The 7,681-nt window shown below is 36.0% G+C and overlaps 1 long non-coding RNA gene across 1 annotated transcript; it reads right to left on the bottom strand.

The window, feature by feature from the left end:
* Positions 1-3,953: 3,953 nt before the first annotated feature.
* Positions 3,954-5,754, bottom strand: LOC107280886 (uncharacterized). Its single transcript, XR_010741601.1, has 4 exons — positions 5,625-5,754; positions 5,420-5,546; positions 4,813-4,866; positions 3,954-4,335 (listed from the first exon to the last, which is right to left on the bottom strand). It is a non-coding gene; the product is annotated as an uncharacterized lncRNA (long non-coding RNA).
* Positions 5,755-7,681: the final 1,927 nt, after the last annotated feature.

Below are 7,681 nucleotides of genomic sequence, written 5' to 3' on the forward strand. Positions count from 1 at the left end.
CATCCGGATCAATCAAATATATAACCAATAGATGATTATATACTTGGTCTCGAGGGCAGGGACAAGGCTAAAATAGTTTAGGACACTTCGATTGTCTTAAATCACCTTGAAAATTTTAGAGAAAATTCATAATTCATTAGTTCAGCTCCAGCCGAGCCCTAAGTATTAAGTAATTTCTAGTCCGCCCTGTTTGGTCTGGTTCATATATAGACAGGTAAAGTCTACATTATTAACGTCTCAATAAGTTGTTTTAGAAAAATGCGTTTCTCATTCGCAAAACATGGTATTTGATTGAGCAAAGGTTGTTCAATCCTTGCACAAGTCACATGTGTGGAAATCTACCGTGTGACTTGCACATTGGCAAAACAAAGGTAATTGATATAAAGTCAACATTAAAGTCTCCAGTGTGACTTTCGCTGTTGCAAAACATGGTATTTTATTGAGTAAACTTAACATTAAAGTCGACATTTTACAGTTTCCATCGGTTGTCTTAGAATCGTGCGCTTTCGCAAAACATGGTAAAAAAAAAAGTCTGAAAAGGCATGTTAAGAAATGCCAGTAATTTTTATCTGTTAAATATATGATAAATATGCCTATCGTATAGGCATGAAAATAGAGCGGATACGGACGCATAATGCCCATATCATATTTGGTTTCATTTTTTTTGCCGGATATGGAAACGAATACGGATAGCTCAAATACGGAAACAAATACGGATTATCTCGAATACGAATAAGAATGAAATATGATCGGATACGAATACGGAAACAAATATTTCTCAGAACATGAAAAGCAACCCAACTTCTAATAGAAACAAATATCAACATATATAATTAGCTCATATTATATAAACTGTAGTATAATTTATAAATATTTTTTAAAAATTAAATAATATTAATAGTGTGGACTAGTGTTAAGAGATGAATCACTATTAAATTTTAAAAAAGGTATATTAAAGGTTATAGAGTTATAAAGAAATATGGTATGTCTAATGGCTTCTACATGTATCTGAATTATTATCCGTATCTGACGGAAATCCCGATATCATATTCGTATTCAGGAGAAAATATCCGTATTCGTATCTGCATCCAAACTAACCGAGAATTATCCGATCCAAAAGTATCCGTATTCGTTTTTCTTCGTAGCGGACGGAAACTATCCGTTCCGTTTTCATCCTACTCTCGTAACCTCCAAAATTTGTTTGTTCTTTATGAGTGACGGTGATTTTCTTCTTAACTTCACTGGCGAGTAGAGAGCAGAGACTGTATGCACGGTAGTGGTACTACGTATTTCAGATGATCACTCGCAAGAGACGATGAACCTCCAGCCATATATTCGCGGCCAACCAATTCGTTAGTTGTAATTGTTCTAAAAAAATCGTTGTAATTGGTCGGTGTGCCAGTTTTTTTTTTTTTGTGTGTGTACAATGAATTTGAAAGCTCACTAGTCAACTCTGATTAATTGCCTTGATGGAATTCATAGATTATATAATATACTAGATCCTAGAGATTCACAACTTTTTCAAAGCACATGTATCTCTTCCTCGTAGGAGCAATTTTCTTATTTTGGTGATAACACTGTATAGTTGACTACAACATTGTTTTTCAATTCATAGTACTGTACTGCAGTAAAAAATAGTTGTCAGATTTTACATTAAGATGTCTAAGGTTTGACTGACAATATGTTTAATCAATCAATTTTTTTAGATTTTTAATCAGATGTACTTTACTAATATATAATATATTACCTTTAAAACTACTCACTTTTTGTTGTTGCTTTAACAAATAGAGTAAATTTTACCATACTATAAGTTTTATGTCCAAGTTACACAAAATCACATGGGTTTTGGTATATGATGTATAACCCTGGGTATTACAGTTCAAAAGGATTACAAAACTACACCATTATCTAATTTAACTTGTTATTGTAGCAAAATAAAAATGCTAGTATGCGACGAGTCAAAGAAGTTGTAAATTTGATATATAATTTTAAACTCCTAAATAATGGTGGATCAAAGAATACTTTGTCAAATTAATTAATGTGTGGTTTTATAAAACTATATTATGGGTTATGTAGCATGTGCCATGAACCATGTGGTTTTATGTAAGTTGGATCATAATACTTGTGATTTTATAAAATTTACTTAAAAATAACTATTAAAATTCACCAGTTCTGGGTCAAAACTAAAAGGTTATTCAAAATTCAATCGTATATATATATAGTAACAAGTGTAAACTGGTACTATTATAACCACTGGATAACACATGCTAACATCGCAGGCTGCCACCGACCTTGTCCCTCTCTTGCTACCTTCTTCTAATCCCCACCTTGCCTTATCCTTCAGCGTAAAGATTCCTTTGTAGAAATACTTTATGACTTTCGTTGAGAAGTGAATTTTAGTATATGACGCCGTTGACTTTTTGTCCAACGTTTGACCATTCGTCTTATTCAAAAAATTTAAGTAATTATCATTTATTTTATTGTGACTTGATTCGTCATCAAATGTTCTTTAAACATGACATAAATATTTTCATATTTGCACAAAAAATTTAAATAAAATAAAAGGTCAAACGTTAGTTGAAAAGTCAACGACATCGTACATTAAAATATGGAGGGAGTATTTATTTGTTGAAAATGATTGCTTAAACATGTGTGCACAAGATAAAAGTGCCAAGTGAACATAAACAGAGGGTACACAGTCTTTGGTCTACTAATTTAGAACGTCATTTGCACTGTTTACTGCATTATATTTTGGGTAATGAAATGAAACTAGTACTATATATGGAGTATGTGGTAATGTCGCGGTGTCATCTGATATTAAAAGGAAACAACCAAAAGAGGTTAGGTTAATATATATTTTGGCGATAAAACATAGAATAAGATAGTTCTTGGTCAGCTCGTTAATGTATTCTTTCAAGAACTACATCACACCACTATTAAACTTAGTGTAAAATAACAAGAGTCGGTAGCAGGGTGATATATACATAAGATCGAAACATATGGTCATCGAGGTCAGCTTGTCGTGAACAAGTGCCTCCCATGATGTAGCACATACCGGTATGCAGCAAAGGATGACGGCCGGGCACGACAGTGCGGTAGAGGATGACGAAAATGTGGTGTGATGGTCCAGATGCGACGGCAGCGATAGGGGAATGGGTGTGACGGTGAGGACAACCGATGGATGCGTTGTGTGAAGTAAAGGACGAGGGTGTTGAGTGATGAAAAGGGTGTGTGATTTGCGGGATTCATGGGGAATGACATGGGGATGGAAAGGACGTGTTCAGGGGACGCCAGCTACATACGAGGTGGGATTGTGGAAAGTGAAGACAATCGGAGACGCTTTAGATGGACCGTCCAATGCAAGTCTAAATATTGGATGACACCCCTTATCCTCTTGAGCACACTTTTTCCCACTCTTTCTCTCTCTTTCCCATATCTCTATGTCATTTATACGACTCTACCATATCTCATCTAGAGCAGCGGCGACTCTTAAGCTCAGTGGTGGCTCAGCGTGACCAGCTTGGCCTCAACGGCACGACGAACTCAACCTCAACATTTTTGGGGCAGTGAGGTTGGCCTCGGCTTCCTCTGATAGTGCACCATGACGGCGATGACCTCTACGACCTCTCCTTCCTCGATGGTGGTGCGGTCAGCGTCGTCTTAATTCTCAACGGCAGCACGGTACAACGGCAACAAGGTTGGCCTTGACTTCCTCGATGGTGGTAGGGTTGGCCTCAGCTTTCACCATGGGCCGTTAGCAGCACAGAAGAGAGCTCCGGTGCTGAGCCCGGCAATGGCCAACCACTCACGGGAGAGGAGGAAGGAGGATCGGGTACTTTTTTTTTACGATTTTTTTATGCTTCAGTCCACATTTTTTTGGTGTTTCATTTTGTTGGATCAAAATGTCTAGGTGGGTATTATGGTGGTGTTTCACATATTTCTGTCTTTGTGTGTGTAATCCGTGGATGTCTCAATAAATAAAATGTAACACCCCAGGTAGCCACATACCTAGAGTGTCACACCAAACTACACTCAAAAACCACTAACTCCCAAAATTATTAGAAATTTCAGCAGAGTCACCTAAAAATACAGACATCCACGACAGGTAGTTATAAAATAACTCAATAACGATAAAAACCACACAATCCAACCCATCCTAGCTCTACAAATTCCACGTAAAAATAAGGACCAGAACTTTAAATGACCTTCATAAGTTCTACGCAAAACTTATCTAAGTAGAAACATAATCTAAAACTAAATTTTAATAGTGTGCAATAATAATGTGTAGTTCAAGGGTGCTACTCCCGTCCCGTGCCGATCAATATCATTAGGTACCTAAAAACCAAATTAAACACAAGAGTGAGTAAAAATACTCCGCAAGTATAATATTGAACTAGTAAAACATACACAGGTTTAATGCAATAAGAAAACCAATATGAAACATTTGTCTTCCTTTAATTTAAAACGAAGGAGGCAAAAAGTAGTAGTTCCCTCCCGGGCAGGTGTGAATATCCTCTTAGCATTACCGATAAGCCGAGCAAGTGTGATCAGCTCTTCTCAAGGATCATGAATGAAGATCCAAATTGCATTCCCATGACTACGCATGGTACTTGAATAATGTAAACAAAAACTTCCGCCAGAAGAATGAAACATGAATAACGTTGTGAACTTGAACATGAAGTGAAATATGAATACGTAGCATAATACCAAAACCACATAATTGATAATAGAAAACTTTGAATAATAATTGGATAAATGAAACCAAACAAAGTAACACAGTTTATCCATCACACAAGTCCATCTTATACTTGCCTTAACTCCTTCAATAATCCGACTCAACTCCTCCAACATTGGAACCCTCCACACCTGTGGAGCAAAACTACGCATAAACTACTATATCTAACTAATAATAGTTACAAGGATATTTGCTAAAATCGAAACCCAGTTCATATAAATTTTTGCCCATTTGTATTAAATAGCCTATAGCTCTTCCATTACTGTTTTATGCGTAACTCACAAACCGTCTAATGGAACCTAGCAAATAATACAACTTCGGACATCTAGAAAAAATTGTCTACCACTTTCATGTTGAGCACAAAATCAGATTATGCCTCTGAAAATCCCAGATTAAGGAAAACGAATTGCTGTCCTGATTTCCGGACCCGGTCGGCAGTACTGTTTTTGTTGTTTATCCCAAACTGTTTGTCGGAATTGAGTGAAACCAGCGGCGTTAGAAAGATATCGACGATGACTACAAACTTTATTTAGGACAACTAACCTGAATCACGATGGTTTAATACCAGATTTGAAAATACTATTGTTAGCCCATAATCAACAACTAAGAAAACACTCAACCGGCAATTAATCGATTTCCACGTGAAAATTGTATTTCTATGGACTAAGAGGAGTTACCTCTTACCCTTACAGAGGAGAAATCGAATTTGAGATCAATTTGTGAAAACCCAGAAAATCCCCAACTTTTGCCTCTCTTCCCTTTTTCCTTCTTTTCTCCTCCTGCTTTCCCCGCTTCCTGAAACTCCTGTTCTCTGTTCGTTCCAGAAGCACAGCAACAGACCAGCATCAGTAGCAGCAGCGGGGAACGTTAACAGAAACAGAAACGTCACCAAGGAGTCGAGCAGGAGTGGCGCTGGACGGCGATGGCTAAACCTGTGGCGACGGCGCAGCAGCGATTGGGGTGATGGCGGCTAGGGTTTGTAGCGGCTGCAGGGTTATCGATCTCTTCCCCTTTTCTCCTTTTTTTCTTTTTTTTTCAGTTGGTTAAATAGATATCCTGATGAAGATCGAATGGCCCAAATTAATTTAATCACCAGTACTTCGTTCGGACTCCGATTATTATAAACTCATAGTCTATTTTGCACTACTCGGCGAGCTCTACGCATCCACGGTTCCTGATCGCCTATTCGAACAACGGTTTAAAAATTAAACTTTTGCGCGTTTATGCTAATATTCCCCGAAATATACTATTTTGAAACTCGGGGCATTACATGAAACCTAAAGTTTCAAACGCTACACTAAAATGTTTCACGGCGCGAGTCAATTGGGTTTCATTGTTTCTATTTGCCGAAATATTTCTGTTTGAGAACAGAAATATTTTCATTTATGAAATGACACATTTTTTTCCTGATTGATGAAACATTTGAAACATTTTGTTCATCAAGTAGTGTAACATGTGAAACATTTCGTAACAATATTGTGCAACAACATCCGATGTTTTGCATAATATCGGACGTCCGATTTGTAGCGCTCCCCGAAGACAATTTTAAGCGTTGGGTTTCACACAAATAATCTAAAAGTGTTGAGTGATGAATGAAGAATGAAAGAATGTAAAAATGATAAATGAGTTAGTGATTTATTGGATAGATATTAAATACTAGTTGTAGTTATTCGGGGACATCCGGTGAAAACGAGCTAAGTATTGGAAACCGGTAAAAATCATACTTAAAAGTTTCATAAATTCATGAAAAAAAATACTAGATCTAGGTGTAGATATGAAATACATTCTCACCAAATCTCAACTTCAAACTTAACTTTGTTTAGGAGTAACAAAAAGACAAATTTTAAGTGAATAATAACATGACACTATTCACCTAAAATTTGTTTCTTTTTTTTCTCTAATGAAGTAGAGTTTAGAGTTGAAATTTGGTGAGAATGTATTTCATATCTACACCTATCTCTAGTATTTTTTCATGAATTTACAAAACTTTTAGATATTATTTTCATGAGTTTCGAACACTTAACTCGTTTTCACCGGATATGTTCTCGTAGTTTATATACGTTCATGATGACAAATAACTTTGCTTGAAATTGAAGTTAAGAGCACTTGACAGTGCAGTGAGAAGAGATATATAGTTTCAACTAAGTCTCGTGTTCAATCCCGAATACACTCATATTTTTTTTCTCAAAAATGTTTGAAGAGACGACTCTTACTCTAAATCTCTCTTTTTTTTAAAAAAAAAATACTCCCTCCATTCCATAATATAAGACACAACCGCTTTTATTAGATGTTCCATAATATAAGGCATGCATGCAAGCATGCAATTTACTATGACATCTTCTCTATTAAATTACTACTCCCTCTGTCCCACAATATAAGGGATTTTGAGTTTTTGTTTGCAACGTTTGATCACTCGTCTTATCAATTTTTTTTTGCAAATATAAAAAATGAAAAGTTGTGCTTAAAATACTGTAAATAATAAAGTAAGTCACAAATAAAATAAATAATAATTTCAAAATTTTTTGAATAAAACGAGTGGTCAAACGTTGCAAGCAAAAACTCAAAATCCTTTATATTATGGGACGGAGGGAGTACTTTTTTAAATCCTCCACTCTCATGTTATCTAATCCTATTGGATACATGCATTATATTTATTAGGATGATCCAAACTACAAGATGATAATCTTTGGATTAATGGTGGTTGTGTCTTATATTTTGGAATGGAGGGACTTATATTTTGGAATTGAGGGAGTACATGAGAGTTAAGAAAAGACAAAGTCTCAATCATAAGACCATAGTAAGGACTGCGGCCCAGTGGAAACGGATATCCGCAGGTAAAATGCCATTTTTCATGGCTGGAACTGAGAAGGATATCCATTCTACTCCAGAAGTCCAGAATCGAATAAGTAAAAGACAAAATCAAAAATTCAGACCAAAAAAAAAATC

Source organism: Oryza sativa, chromosome 5, assembly GCF_034140825.1.
Source record: "Oryza sativa Japonica Group chromosome 5, ASM3414082v1".
Taxonomy (NCBI): domain Eukaryota; kingdom Viridiplantae; phylum Streptophyta; class Magnoliopsida; order Poales; family Poaceae; genus Oryza; species Oryza sativa.